The 16,724-nt window shown below is 46.4% G+C and overlaps 2 pseudogenes; one reads left to right on the forward strand and one right to left on the reverse strand.

Annotated features, from left to right (window-relative positions):
- LOC123038784 (probable amidase At4g34880) overlaps positions 1-15,346 on the reverse strand; it is a 62,045-nt pseudogene extending 46,699 nt beyond the window's left edge.
- LOC123040029 (putative serine/threonine-protein kinase-like protein CCR3) lies at positions 326-3,256 on the forward strand (annotated as a pseudogene).
- Positions 15,347-16,724: the final 1,378 nt, after the last annotated feature.

Genomic DNA, 16,724 nt, shown 5'->3' on the forward strand with positions numbered 1-16,724 from the left:
GGTGGATTTGGGGGCGCGGCGGTCTGGCGGATTTTGGGGGCGAGGATATGAGTGGAAGCAGGCGCGACGACCTGAAGGCTGCGTGCGCGCATGCGGACGGCGTGCTTGATGTGCATGCCGCCGTGCCTGCTTGCTGTGTGTGTGCTGCCGGCGTTGTGTTCCGGCGTGCGTGCTGGCTGTGTAGACGTAATGTCCTTGCGTCTTTGTAGCTTGTAGCCTTGTACTAACCTGTTTCATCTCCATTGCACAAGCTTGACAGCAACAAAGGAGCAGCAATCTGCAATCGAAACCTATCCTTCGAGTCTCTATCTTTCTGGAGGCTCCCATGGCGCTGTGGACTAGGCTGAGTCAGGCGGCCACGGTGGCGCAGCTGGTCAGCGCGGACGTCGGCGGCCTCATCTCCATGATCATGCAGGCCGCTCTGACGGCCCGGCAGAACAGGTCCGAGTGCGAGCAGCTCGCGCGTCGGGCCCTCATGATCGCGCAGCTGCTGCGGCACGTGCAGGAGCCAGAGGCGGCGCAGCCGCTGGCCGGACTGGGCGATGCTCTCCGGAACGCCCACGAGCTCGTCGTGTCGTGCAAAGGGCGGAGCGCGGCATACCAGTTCGTCATGGCCAGCAGGACAGCCGAAAAGTTCAGGGAGGTGCGGAGCAAGATAGACTCCTACCTCATCCTCTTCCTGGTGATCAGCCACATTGGCATCACACGGCGCCTTGAACGAATCTACAACATCCTTGTCACAGATGACTCCACCAGAGGTCAACCATCGTCTCCACTTCCACAGCTGCAGGTATGCACATAAAAATTGAACAATCAGATGATGCAAAAATTGATTTGTATGTTCCGTATGGACGGTACTTGCTCACTGCTCATTTGTAGAGGCGAATCCTGTACGACCCGCTTGTGAGAGAGCACATCATGAGGGTGGCCCACCTGGCAGCCTCCCCATGCAGCCGGGTCGCACGTACGACTCGGTCGTATAGGATTATTTTGCCTCGTTTGTGGTCTCCTTTTCAGGAGTCTACAAGGGTTCATCTGGAGAGTAGACTGATGGAGGTTCAGCTTACTCATTAGCCCGATCAGTTGTGTTGGAAGCTTACCAAATTTGGTGAATTCACAGCCAAGTCGATGTACATTGATGTCATCAACTCTAGTGTTATTGCTAGTTCCAAAAATGTCTGAAAAGATAAGGTTTCTCTGAAAATCAAAGTGTTTATGTGGTTTTACAAGTCGTTCTAACAAAAGATAATTTGATTAAGCGCAACTGGACAGGTTCTACTAGGTGTAGTTTCTGTGATCGGGATGAAACTATCAAGCATCTTTTCTTTGATGGCCCATTGGCGAGGGTGTTGTGGCGCTCGGTGCAAATTGCATTTAACATTGCTCCTCCGAATTCGGTCAGGTCGTTTTTTGGAACGTGGCTTGTTGGTATAGAGGCCGAAACAGCTAGACAAATTCGAGTAGAAGGATGTGCGTTGTTATGGGCAATTTAAAACTGCAGAAATGATTTGGCTTTTAATGAAACAACAACTATTCATTTTTTGCAGGTTTTATTCAGGGCCACTGCGCTAATTCGTATGTGGTCATTACTCACTCCGACGGAGGCCAGGGCGCGTTTGGTTACTGGATCTGTCTGGTGGGAGATGGTAGCGCGGGATATTTTAAACCAGTTTGGATGACAGTCATGTAATATGATATGCGATTAGTTTACCTATCTCTCTTTATTATGCCAGCCAGTTGTGGCTTTTGGGCCTTATTTTATTTTGCTAGCTCTTTGTGAGCCAGCCTCCTTTCTTGCAGCACATTGCAAGACCTTATTAAACTACTTTATTTATTTATAAATATGGCCGTATGCATCGCTCTGATGCAGAGGCCGATGAGTCCCCCTTTTTCGAAAAAAAGGAGTCTACAGGGGTGGCGCAAGGGGTACTGCCACTTGGAACCCAAGAATTCACATTGGCGGAGATCCTGGCTGCCACCAATAACTTCGCCCCTGAAAGGAATTCCCCCCTGAAACTAAGGTTGGTCACGACAGCTTTGGAATGGTGTACAGGGGCAGGCTTCACGATGGGCAAAAGGTGGCCATCAAGTGCTTTGACGTGCTGTGGTGGTAGTCACAGTTGCGGTCACAATCAGAGAAGGAGTTCCGCACGGAGCTCGACCTACTATCACGGCTCCGACACAAACACATCGTCCACCTCCTTGGATCGTGTGTGACTTTGAGCAAGGATAAGCACCAGTTAACCATCCCGCAAAAGGGAAAAAAGGTCTGCTAACGAGGAGAAAGGAGCCGAAAGAGCCAAAAGAACCTGAGGGGCTGATCGTTTACGAGTACATGGAGAACGGCACGCTCTTCGACCACCTGCACACCGACGAGGGTTCCTCCAAACTGTCGCCGGTGACGATGTCCTGGAAGATGCGCATCAACTCGCTCCTCGATGTGTCACACGCCATCGAGCACCTGCACTGTCATGCCAACCCGCCGATCATCCACCGTGATACCGAGTCGGCTAACATCCTTTTCGACGAGAGCTGGGTGCCGCATTTATTAGACTTTGGATTGTCGGTCACCTGGGACATGCGGAGTGAGGAGTCGTCTTGGGGCATCCGAGTTAGGACTTGGGGTTGGAGGTCCCCCTTGCAGGCACAATGGGGTACATCGACCTTGAGTATGCCCACACAGGTCGTGTGAAGTCAGTGAGCGATGTGTACAGCCTGGGTGTGTTGATGGTCGAGGTTCTGATAGGGAAAAGGGTGTTTTCCCAAGCAGAGGAGGAGATGAATAGAGATCTGGCATCCTTTGCACTACCGATGATTGAGGCCGGTAATATTGAGGGGATGTTGGATAGGCGACCTGTACCGTAGCCAACGCCATGGCAGCTGCACGCATTGAAGCACATGGCGCAGATTGCAGGATGTTGCGTGAAGTTTGCCGGGAAGGACCGGCCCACCTTATCAGGCATCGTTGCCAACCTCGAGAAGGCGTGCGAGTTGATCTGCAGAGATGAGCCAGATTCAGTTGACAAGTGTGGTTCGTGTCCCTTCCTTGAAAAGGTTGACGACTCACGGGACTCTCCACATGCCAGGAACGTGCCATCAGCATGCTACTATTCTGATCTGATACACTACAGACTAACTGAATTTTGTTCACATTAATGAATTCGGTCATGTCCATCCACTGATGAAAGGGGCTCACTGCTCATTTTGTGGTCTCTTCCTTAATTAGGAACCTGAGGTGTTGGAGGATGGGCCTTGACACGAATCGTCCAAGGTGCATTATACCGTGGCAGGCTTCACGTCCGGCGCCGAGTGGCCGTCAATCACCTTAACCACCCGAGGAGCATCATGTTACCATGCGTAGGTAATCTCCTGGTTCTGGTGATCTGCAGGCTTAAGACAGAGCATCGGATGAACTCATGCTATTATGTATAGTTTGCTTCTACACCACCAACCCTGCTTTTCCTTTTTGAAGCCCAGAATTGTTGTACGGTATTTTCATACAGTAATTAAACAAAGTTCATCTGTACAAATGAAGCAAAATACAAGAAAGGTTTATCCAATACCATCCCTAGGTAACATAGAAATCAGAGTAAGAGATGATAATAAAGTTGGTAGTATGGACAAAGAATGAATGAATGATGCTGCGGATATATATATATATATATATATATATATATATATATATATATATATATATATATATATATATATATATAGGGTGGGTCTATTATGATAACACCCTTAAGAGCCTTATTCTGCTAACAGTAGCTCTTATTCTGCTAACACTCTGAAACAAACCGGACACAGCAAAGACCCAAACAAAACAAACATCCCACCCCACCCGTGCAGCCCACTACCCATCTTCCCCACTCCCCAGCCCCCGCACCACAATGCTCCCCCCGCTGCTGGCGCGCCCCCAACCCCCTCCCGCGCCCCTAACCCCTCCCACGGCCGGCGCACACCTACCTACCTCCATGGCCGCCGCGCCCCAACCCCTTCCAACCACTGGCGCCCCCAGCGGCCATGGTGGGAGCCGGCCACCACCGGAATCTGCCAGGCCTCCACCACCAGATCCGGCCGCCATGGCCATTGGTGCATCCACAAGCCGACGGATCCGACTGCAACCCATCACCTCCCGCGCGTGGTGGCCGTATGGGAGGGCCGACGAGCTCCATGCCACTGTCGGGATCCTCCAGTGCCCCTACTTCCTTCTTCCCCTTCGGCTGCACTGCCTCCCGCTCTGCCTCCCCGCACTTTGCCAGCGAGCCACCCATCCTCCACGTGCATTGCCGGTGCGCCGGCCTTTCTTCCCGCAACACATCCTGATCCATCTGCTCCCGCTCACCTCACCCCGCCACCTCCCAGCGCACCCCCTTCCCCCTCCACCCTCTCGCAGGGCACAGATCCGTGGCCCTCAATCCTTCCCCAGGGGTGGATCCAGGTGAGGTCGAGGGGTGTCGTCGCATCTCCTTTCCCTTCCCTCGGCATCGTCGACCCCCTCCTCGCCTCGATCTGCGGCAACGCCGACGACCGGCAGTAGGGTGCTCCGCCCTTCCTCGTTGCCACCTCGACTGAGCCGGCGCACCTCCTTCCCCCCTCCTCTCCGCACTCTTCCATGGACGGCTACACAGAGTCACCATCTCCAGCGCGCGGTTTCACCAGAAGGAGCCCGTGGAGTGCCTCTCTCTCAGCACCATGGCATTTCCAACACAGGGGCTTCTAGTTTGCAAAATAATTTTTGTGTAACTTTTTTTCAGATTCTTGATGTTGATTTGAGTGAATTCAGTTTCTAATGAAGTTTGTTAATTCTCTCAGGGTAGTTCGGTTGGCGCCGGCATGAGGTTCACTAGCTCCTGTTTGCAGCTTTTTTTGACAGGGAAGGGTGGTAGCTCCTGGTTGTAGTTCGCCATGGTAGATGGGTTGATGCAGCCCACTTGAGCGAGTCTTGTGGTTTACTGCATTCAACAAGGAAAAAAGCAAAGAGTGTAGGATGCAGCCCACTTGTTTCATCGCCGCAGTGATCGCCTCTCTCCCAGCAGTTCAGTTCACTCTGTTGCCAACTGCAGAAAAAAAAGGAAAAGCTTGATTTTTTATGCAGCTCACTATGTCTCCAGGTGTAAAACTATAAAGATAGGTGTGTATGCTTTGAAGCTCACTTTGTTGTCTCACGCAGCTCGACTAGTCCTCAAGTCCTGTTCGGCTGGTGACAGTTGATTTTGTGTGTATGTATGTGTGTTTAGCTGTGTAAAAATAATGAATAGATATATATGTTTTGAAGCTCACTTTGTTCTCTCACGTGGTTCGCTATAAAATTCCTTTGTGGTTCACTATATCAAATGTAACATCTGCAGTGCGTTTGATTCTCGGATGTGGTTCACTTTCCAAAGTGAGGTTGTTCATCCGTACCCAACATAAAAGTGCGAAAGAATTAGCGAAACAATAAGAGAGTAATGTCGTTCACTTCGATATATGCCGTGGTTCACTTGCCCTCGTCTCTGCGGTCCACTCGTATATAAAAAAGCTGAGAAAAAAAAATAAAAACTCGTCTGAGAAAATTTACATCCGACAAAAGAAATCATGAAGTTCACTTGACCGTCTGATGCGGTGCGGTTTTCCATCCGAAGCAGTGCGTTCTTCTGTTGTTTATAAAAACTGGCGACAAAAACTCACAAAAGCTCATCTGAGAAAATTTACGCCCGACACAAAAAATCATGAAGTTCGCTTGACTCTCTAATGTAGTGCGTTTTTTCGTCTAAAAGCAGTGCGGTTTTCTTCCTCGTCTTCAAAAATTTACGTCCCACAAAAAGGAAACCATGCAGTTCTTTTACCCGTCTGATGCAGTGCGGTTTTTTGTCCGATGAAGTGCGGTTTTCAATCGGATGAAGTATCCACGTCGATTTGGGTGTCGCGAAAAACAGAGTGTCCGCATTTCGGTAAATTCGAAATTCCTTTTAAACCGTAAAGAATTAGAGAGAGTGTTCTACATGAAAGAGTTGCGTATCGTCGATATCTTTCCAACGGCGTATCGTTTGAATCATTCCGACCAGCGGTTTGCAAAAATTTCGCGAAAAACGGCCGCTGCCACTCGTCGTCCGCCGCATGATTTTCAAAATTAACTTAAAACCGTAAGGAATTTCAAAAATATTTCAACATATGAAAGTTGCGCCTCGTTCGTAGCTTTCCAACGGCGTATCACACGCCTCGTTTCGACAAACGATTCAAAAACTGGAGCAAAAACAGTACCGAAAATTTTAAAAAACTTGAAAAACAGAGTTTCGCGATTTAGTAAATTTGAAACTGCTCGTAAACCGTAATGAATTAGAGAAAGATTTATATATGAAAAAGATGCGCCTCGACGATATCTATCCAACGGCGTATCATTTGCTTCATTTCGACAGGTGGTTTAGAAAAAATCGTGAAAAAACGCTCGCTGCCACTCGTCATGGGCCGCACCATTTTCAAAACTGCTCTTAAACCGTGTGGAATCTCTAAAAGTGTTCAACATGTCGAAGTTGCACCTAATCCATAGCTTTTCAACGACATATTATACGCCTCATTCCGATAAACAATTAAAAAATTAGAGCGAAAACAATACCGAAAAAATTACGCATGCAGTTTTTTTCGACGAAAAGTTCACTAGTCTCTATTGCAGTGCTCGTCGTCAAAATGATGCAGTGCGCTTCTGTTGAGCGTGCAGTGCCGAAGTGGTGTGCAGAATAGTTATTCTGCTAATATTAGCAGAATAGACCGTCTATATATATATATATATATATATATATATATATATATATATATATATATATATATATATATATATATATATATATATTCTTCATGCAAGACTTTCCATAGTTACCATTTATTTTTGTTTCCTAATTATTAGGCATGCAAGACTTGCCATATAATAAATCATATTAATGTTATGGTTATCTAGTGCGCGTATTTTTGTTTCCTAAATATTTAATACATACCAACTCGTATATACTCAATATTTTTTTGAACTATTATATTTCATTTTTGTTTCCTAACTATCTAATATGGGTTCGAATACCTACTAATGCATATACCCAATAATTTATTTCCTAGCTATCTAATACTTGTATCCGGTACCTACTGACGATGTACATACACGGGTACATATATTCCAGGCTGCATAAAATATGGCTACATAGATACCCTGCTATGTAAAATATACCCAATGAACTCCTAGTATACCTTCGTAACAAAAAAGACTCCTAGTGTATCCACATACTTTATACGAAATGCTCACATAACTCTTATAGTATATACCCAACGTACTTAAATAAAACAGTATACCCAATATGTCTGCACATGTATATACCCGGCTATATGAAAAAGTGTAGAAAACTGTTGTAGGTATCCTGTCAACGTATATATACAGTAAAATATGGCTACATATATACTCGACTACATGAATTATGGCATGCATAGGTATCTGAATACCGGGGGTACAAATCTCACATCTGGGGTATGAAGAGAAGTATGATTGGTACACACATACCCAAAAAAATATCATTTTTGGAAAAAGCATGAAGACGTTCATGTGTATTTTCCTATGGAGTCAAAAGATAACCATACCTTTTGTTCCCAAGACAATCATATACGTATGTATCTAATTATGTATATGACTTCCTATATTTATGTAAAAAAGAAAGAAGTGCACGTATATAGAGATAAAAGATAACCATACCTTCTGTTCCCAAGACAATCATATACGTATGTATCTAATTATGTATATGACTTCCTATATTTATGTAAAAAAGAAAGAAGTGCACGTATATGAAATAAAGTTGGGCACGTACCATGCAGCATGCATGGTCTTAATAGACCATTAATTATTGTTTTTTCTCTATCTTGTTTAATCTAGGCATTAAGTGTCCATATGAAGCAATAATTTGCAATAATTCTTTCCTAACATGGTTGACCCATTAGTGCTAATACTAATTACACAGGGTCCGGCGGCGGCACGGTCGAGTCCACCAAATGTCGCCAAAGCGTAGCCGGTGGTGAACGGCGCTCGCATAGCTTCTTCCCCACTTTTTCCTTGATCACCACGCCTTGTCGCACCACCACAGGCGTCGACCATTGCCACCGGCCACGCAAGTCACGCTCGAGTGTGTTGCTTCAGCCAGGCCCCAACATCTGAAACCGACCCCTGCTGTCTCATGAAACACGAACGCCTGACGGTTCCTCCTCCGTGCGTACAGGCCAGCAACACGCCGTCGAAGGGTAGCGCTATATGTGTTGATCTTGGGAAGGAGCGAGCTCTCCTCAAATTTCTCTGGAACACAACTGGGATTTCTCTTAAGAGGGCATTGTGCCGTCACCGGGCCGCACTCTGCAGCGCCAGGACCTTGACAACGCGGCGGCGCCTACGGGGTCTACGGGAAGAGGTTCCTCTCTCTCTCCCTCCCCCACACTCTGCCTCGATTCCAATCTGACAGCCCTACCTCCTTGTCGTGCCATCCACTGCACCAAGACCGGCTGGGTATGGTGGTGAGTGTCAAGTGTAGCGTGTAGCCCACCACTGGTCACAAGGGCGTCGTTAGCCGCTTCCTCGGCCTCCTCCTCCCTGTTCTGCAACAAGGGTGCAGAGTAGCGGCATGACGTTATCCTCCGTTCTACCATGCCCCGCCTCTGCGCTTGAAACACAGCCGCATCAAGTCTTTGTGCGCTCTGATGATTAATTAGATCGTAGTTGCCATTGCCGGTTATGGCCGATGTAGTGGAAACAACCTCTGCTTATATGCATACTCCATGGTAAGCTCAAGTATAGTTTCTTTTACGTATTACTCCGTACTGTATATTGCTAATCTCCCTCTTCCCTTCCGTGAGTTCATCACTTCATCTCATAGAAAACGTTCTTTATTAGAACATCAGGTCACAATGGTTTATTATTTGATGGTGGCCATTTTCATGTGGGGAATAAACTGACATCAAAGTTACAGGTTTGTTCAGTACACCTGCCACTTTTGGAAAATATTAAAATAATTTGTATTTCGAACTCCCTGTCAATAGAAGTCCCAGCGGGAAGTTCAAGTTAACATATGCACATGGTTAATCTGCCCATCTCATACAGAAGGCTTACATACCTGCATTCCCTGTAGCTTTACTGTTTAAGACAAGCAGATCAATTCACACTCAATGTTGAGTTGTCCATATGATCATTTAGTCCACTATCGAGATCACACATGCCATCATTTTTTATTTTTAATGATATTTTCGACAGTATGATTTCAAGAGCCTCATCTGAAAGCAATAAGCTATTTTTTTTCAGGGAGCAATAAGCTACTCCCTCCATCCGGAAATACTTGTCGCAAAAATGCATAAAAATGGATGTATCTACAACTAAAATACGTCTAGATACATCCATTCCTTCGACAAGTATTTCCGGACGGAGGGAGTATTTCTTAGTGAAGAACAACCCCTTGCTACTACTTGCATAGTAAGTGGAAAAGCAACAACTAAATATTGGTGGAGTCAGACCTGACTAGGGCCTGCATTAAAGCACAACATATGCCATTAAATAAAGCAGTTATTTTCTTTTACGTCACATTTCGTTAACATTTAGCTGTAGTTTCCCCATCTCTAGATAAAGCTGGTGCATATAATTTTTTCCAAAATATAGGTGAGTGCATTTTATCTACTCTGTTTGAAAGTCCAACAATTTAGCTGTATTTTGTCACATGTCGTGTTTCATTTGTGTCAATTATCTTGGAACCATCATAGAGTAATGGCCTGTGGGCACCGTCAAGTCCTCAACTATTTAGTACATCAGTTTTTCATTCAAATGGTTTAGATGATTCTTTAAATTCCACCATTGGACTGCAAGGTGTTGTCAATAACTTATTTGTCCTTGCAGACTATTCCTTCTTAGTTTGTCTGAACTTTCACATGTTTATATTTGGCTTGGGTGTCATACCTTTAAAGTGAGAGATAGAGGGATGTAGAGCAGCAGTCACACACATGAATTTAACCTCCATGTGATATCAAGCTTTAGATCCTCCTCCTTATCAAGAAAAATTCATAAATTAAACATTCTCTTTGGAAGCTCTTGTGAACTGAATTCCCTTTGTTGTGCTTCGCTCTATTAGACAACCTATTTATGACTGTTGAGTGCTTGATCATGTTTATAGATTACAGAGATGGTTCCTAGAATGATACAATTGTTGTATTTTTGTTGACTCACTCTGCTTGATCATGTTACTGATTATTATTGTTCTCCCGTTGCAACGCACGGGCACGTTTGCTAGTCTTTCCCTAATAATAAAGCACGGATCGACTTTGTCGGGTTCATCGTCACAGTGCGCTTTCTTCCCATGGCATAATACGCTTCTTTCTATCCGTTTTTTTCTTGATTTTGATATTTGTCTTAATATCCAAGGTGGTACTATCTATTTCTTCAACGGTGCGTTTCATTACAAACATAAATTTCGTTGGTGCACTGGCCCAGGGCGTACGCACGAGTGGGCTCTTGGCCCAATGACACGCGTGTTCTCATGGACAACCCAAGAGGACATCCAAGGAAAAGCAAAAAAAGGGACGGCGTTGAAAGAACTCGAATACGTGACCTCGCTCACCCTGAGATGGAGCGCGCACCACGCTAGCCAGATGAGTGTGTTAGCTGATGTGAATAAAATAAAGTTATTCTCCTTTTTTAGACTACAACCAGATGTGGAGGTTGTGGGCCAGCTGAACATGCACGTACTCAGAATCCACAAGTTTGTAGAAAGTCCCTGTGTTTTCCGGTTGGTTTCTTCGTATGTACTTCTTACAAGCTACGTGGTTTTCCAGCTGGGCCTCTGCTACCTAGGCGTATCGCCGAGTCTTGTCTATTGGGCCGTCAGCAACAAAAATGGGCTCTACTGGAAGTCACGACAAAGAAGAGCCAAAAATAAATACTTCGCTAGGGATCGAGCTTATAACTTCCCGTCCAGTCTAAACTGCAACAATCAACTATGTTAGTCCCACGTTGCTCCCTTAAACTTATTCACATCAATTTATATACGTTTTTAGTGTGTTGTCTGGCATGAGCTAAGACTCAAGGTCCATAAGACATGCATGTTGGATTTAATGGGACTAAGGGAGAGAAACTATCAGATTTGTTGGTTAAATTAAATTAAGCAGAATTTGTGAGGCGTTTGTGGTGGAATTAAAGGAAGAGAAGAGATAGACCATCAGATTATATGTTTGCTAATTATGATGGGATTCATGAGAAATGGGAGAGACTAAGGAATGGTGAGCCATGATGGAACGTGTGGGGGCTCCCTGATTAATTCTAGACACGCATATTTGAGGGAGAGAGTGGGATTCATGAGCCCGTTTGGAGATTAAATCGGCGCTTCATGTGTGGCTGATTAAACTTGATTCATGAGCGCGTGACAAAAGGGTGGAGTACATCGTCTGTTCTGTACCAGACGCCATGAATTACTACCTCTGTCGCGAAATAAATGTCTCAACATTTGTTTGACAGAAATTAAATGTCTCAACTTTGTTCGACTGCAGCTTTTCACACGTCATTGTTAGCCTCAGTTTTCCATTCTTATATACTACTCCCCCCGTCTCAAATTAGTTGTCTTACTTTGTCTATATTTTTCGATAAGCAGAACATATTAATATCGCGGAGATACAAATTACACCCAGCCTCTGCAACAACACAATACCGTAAAGACACTACGGTTACACACAGCCAAAAAATAAAGATCCCGCTACAATGATCTTCCTTGTAGCTGCAGCACGAACCACCACCTAAACAACACCCGAAGTCCAAACTCTCCAAAAGTGACACCTCCAAAAAGAAAACAGTGCACACACACCGTCATCGCCCGATCCTAGATCTTAGGTTTTCACCCTGGAGCAGATTCGCGCTCTCAAAACAATGCCTTCAACAAGGTAACTAGCAGGCACAACCAATTAAGGCCAGATCTTCGGTTTTCACTCTGAAAGCTAAGACTCTGTACTCTGCTTGTGTTGCCGCCCCCACTTGCCGATGCCGCTGCTACGAGTCACGGATCACTATTCAAAGTCCTCCTCGCCTGGAAGGGTCGATCCGCCATTACAAGGCCTCATACTCCAGTCGCCATGACGTTCTTCGTCATTGTCTTCACCATGGAAATCGAAATACCGGCGTGTCCCATAATGTCAACAGATACCGAAGCTTCGCGTCTCACCCTCTTGAAGCCACTCAGGCTGAAATAGGGTGCACACGACCGAATTCCATCCGATTCAGCAATCTACAGATGTCAAACACAAAATGAAGATCTCCGTCGGAGCATTCCGGAACTCATCAACGGCAAGATCCATGAGAGTATGGAACCGGCAAAACATCATCTTCGAGCAAAAAGAACCCCAAGGATCGTCGTCCACATGGAGACCGCCGCAGCATGCCGGGGTGGAGGCCGGATCGGACGCCCAGCCATATCCTGCCACCGCACGTACAATTGCCAACGCCGGAGCACATGTCACAGCCATACTTTGTCTATATAGATGTATCTAGAAACATAATATTATATATGCAACAAAGATCTTTTCTACAACACAAACTTTATTGTATCATGCCAAGTGTTAATAGTTTGATTTTGATTAACATGTCATTAATTCAAAACAGATGTCTAGGATTTTCACTACTAGACGGTACAAAAAACATGTCAGCTATGGCATCCATGTCATAGGATTCAATCAACATACATACATAAATTTAAACAAATTCTTTGCTATTATTCTACAAATTAGGGTACAATAGTGCATTATTCCACAAAATAGTAGTTCTGTTGCGGCACTGCCGGCAAACATGATTGCTCTCTTAGTTGATGGTGTGTTCGTGGAAGCTGACGGCTCCGCAACGACCGAAACGGTGCTTCGGAAGCAGGACGACTCGGTGATATTCGCTGCATATTGATACGTATTCCAATGCAACGAAGCTCTTGATGCGAAGATGCATGCGATAATAATTGGCATCGGGCTAGCTATACAAAATTCTGACATGCCTATCATAATGCAGTCGGATTCAGTGATGATGTTGTCCATTCTTTCTGGTAATAGCTTGGATTGTTCCACTTATGGAGTTTATTCGTCAAAAAATTCATAGAGATCAGAACAGAGGTTGCATATTGCCTAGCAGGATATAGTCGTATCATAGCACGACTGTTGTTGGATCTAGGACCTTCCTGGATTGAGAAAAACTTATCTCTGATTTATAACCATGCATGTTACTATGGAATAAAAATCATACTAAACCCGTGAGAAAAGACAAGAAGGTCTGCTGCCCCTTAATGTTTATATCGACATCAATGGTCATGTATATTCTACAAGATGTGATTTATCAGCCACATAATTCTTAGCTTTTGTTGCATCATATTTCCCGAACAGTGAATAAAATGACATACCTTCTAGATTAATTCCTTAGCAACTTTTGCTCCACTCTATTTATACAGCGGAAAAGTGATCATCTATAGCGGTGATATAGTGGTTTTAGCAAGCAAAGGTGCTCGCGCTTTTCTATTTTTACCCGTTGCAACGCACGGACCTTTTTGCTAGTAAGTATTACTTCCAGGGTTTTATTCTCTGACATGTAAGGAGAAAAGTGTAAGTGGAGCCTTTTTTGAGGCTGTAGAGTTGGTTACATCGTCACTACTCAAGAAGTTATATTTAGCTAGGGCTTGATCATGGGTTGCTTTCTAACTTTCGTAGCCTGCTCGAAAGCATAGGCCATCTCGATCAGCCTCGGCTCGTACCCCTGCAGCCCGCCAAAGCATATCCCAAAGGGAACCCCTTGCTCATTGTACCCTGCCGGCACAATGATGTCAGGCTGGCCGCCAATGGCGAGAAGGCTAGATATATCACTGTTAGGCGCCACGATCGCATCCAGCTGGCGCTCCTTCATCAGCTTCTCCAGCCCTTCCGTGTCCAGCTCCTTCAGCCGCCGGATCGCGGCTCTCTCCACGGTGCAAATGCCGTTTGTGTTTTGGGCCGCGATAAGGTCAGGTTGACCGAAATCTTTCACCCGCTCCTACAACAAACATGTCATGGGTTAGGTTAAGCAAATCCACCACACTAACTCCGAAGCTATGACAAGAAATCAAGAGATAAACCTAAGGTTCAGTTGCTTCTGTACACTTATTGTTTACCTCTATGGGATGTGCGTTGTTGAATGCTATGACTTGGGCAAGGGAGCGGACTGGGGAGTAGACCAAGTCTGCCAAATAGGCGTTCAGGCTTATCTTGAACTCTGCCTGCATCGCGATCCCCTCGTTGGAACCAATATCGATGTTGATGTTCATGTTCTCGATGACCACCGCTCCATGTTTCCATTGCAAAAATGAAGAATCAACTTATATTTACACAAATCAGCTGCCAAAATTCATATTCATCGATGGGCGGTGAAAATGTAAAGCGGCACCACGTACCTCATTGTGGCGAGGTGCTGCCTGTACACATTCAGTTGCGCCTGTCCATATCCCTGGAAGAAGCCATTGGGGACGCCGATCCTCTTCCCTTTCAGCCCGTCTTTCTTCAGGAACTGCGTGTACCCGCTGTGAGGGATGTACTTGGATGCTGCTCTGGTGGCTGCGGCGTCATGCGCGTCGTAGCCAACGATGGCGTCCAGCACGTGCACCGCGTACGAATCATCGGTCTACATTGCAAATTGAGGGCTGAACATTTGGAATTTCCAATGGAAAATTGGGAATTTTATAGATTTGTCACTTGAACATATTGAATTTCCAATGAAAATATTTGTAATCCCAAAATCCTGCCGAGATTCAAATTAAAATCGAATGTACAAACTAAATTTAGATTATCCGGGGGTCTGAAACTTTCCAGTGACCAAAATATTAAACCCCTGATTGGGGCAAAACCAAAGAATAAGGAGGAGAGAAGAAGTACCCGGCGGTGTCCTGCCTGGGTGTGATGGGGACGATGCCGTCACGGCTGGTGAGACCGAGAGTGGGCTTTGTTGAGTATGTATTTTGTGTTGCATGTATATTGAAGTTGTGGCTCACCTCCTAGTCTTGTATAGTTTAGGTAGGGGCTTTCCCTGTAATTATATATACGTGCAACCGCACCCCATCAATACAACGTCTATTGCATTGCAAACTTTTCCTTCTACATGGTATCATCTTGGTCGTTCCTTTCCTAGGGCTTGCCGCCGTCGCTGCCGCCGCCCATCCCCACCACCGCCGCACTCGCTGCCAGCATGCCCTCCCCCCCTCTCCAGCTGCGCAGCTGCCGCCCGCTTCCGCCTCCCTACCGCGCCGTCCGCCGCCGCCCGTTGCGCCGCACCCTCGCTGCTGCCTCCCTTCTGCAGCGCCCCCCACAGCCACCGCATCACCCGCCGCCGCTGTTTCTCCCGCCCCCACAAACCCTAACCCGACTCGGTACCGCGCCCTCCCGCGCCCGACTCGCAGCTGCCGCTAACCCTACCCGTGTGCCGCCATGTCTTCGCCCTGCTCATCCACGACTCCTCTCATCGCTACGGACCACCTCTTTATGATCCATTTTCATTCTTATCCTAAGACGCTCTGCCGACCATTCTTTCTGACAGAAAGATGGCGTCAGGGTCTCTACTCGAAATAACATCTTGAAGAGCCCTGATTGTCGCTGCTTGCTGCAAACCGCGGCAACTGCAACTTAGTAGTTTCATTGACGAAAAGAAGTCTCGGTCGGCGGAGCCATCGGAGGACAGAGAACCCTCTGTTGAGGTTAATCGAACAGTCTCAAAACCTCAAACTCACATGAAAAAATAGCTGATCCAATAAAAGTAAACAAGAAAGAGTAACTGATCCATCTACATGTGAACTTCATCAGCCATCAGTCACATCGTGGGGAGAGAGAGACCAGCGACACAGCACAAGACGCCGGCCTGGGACACCGAAACGCTAGCCCCCCTACCGCTGTCAAAGAGGTGGCGGGCGGCTGACCAGCAGAAACCCTAGTCACCCGAAGAGTCAACTCATGCGGGAGAAGCTTCCACCGGCTATAGGTCCCCGCTAGGGCTGGACCAAAACTCGTAGCTCACGAGCTTAATGAACGCTCGATAACCTCACCCGGAGCAGCTCGTTAGGCTCGTTAGTATAACCCAACACATATTTTTGTCTTATGTGACAACATTTTGGAGCACCCAAGTCGATCTATTCAATCAAATCGACCTAACCCTAGAAGGTAGCAAACTAGTGCACCTCCTCATGTAGTCACCATCTTCTTCGTAAAGAAACACATACATTCTTGTCCTGAAGGCCGTAACACATTGTAGTATGTGAACAACGCTCACGAGCTTCAAATGAACAGAGCCGAGCAGGTTTTCAGCTTGTTAAGCTTAATGAGTTTACAGAGCCATGCCTTGACGAGCACGGGCTTAACGAGCCGAATAGCTCGTTACTCCACCCCAACGGTAGAAACACAACATTTTTATTATACACATCGTGCAGATTCTGAGATCTTTAGATGGATTTGATGCGTCGCGTGACACGCGCGGAAAGCGGCTTCTTCATCACCTTGAAGAAGGAATCCAGCTCCGTGAGGTCAACAGCGCTGGTGCCAATCGGCAGTGCTCACTCAAACTCGCGCACGAGCGCGGCCAAGAAGCACTTCATGTTCACCATCGCCATGCCCACGCCCGGGCAGAAACTATGCCCGGCGCCAAATGGCATCATCCTGATCTGCTTGGGCCCCGGCAACGGCCGACACCGTCCCCGTCGCCACCGGCC

Source organism: Triticum aestivum, chromosome 2B (genome assembly GCF_018294505.1).
Source record: "Triticum aestivum cultivar Chinese Spring chromosome 2B, IWGSC CS RefSeq v2.1, whole genome shotgun sequence".
Classification (NCBI taxonomy): Eukaryota; Viridiplantae; Streptophyta; class Magnoliopsida; order Poales; family Poaceae; genus Triticum; species Triticum aestivum.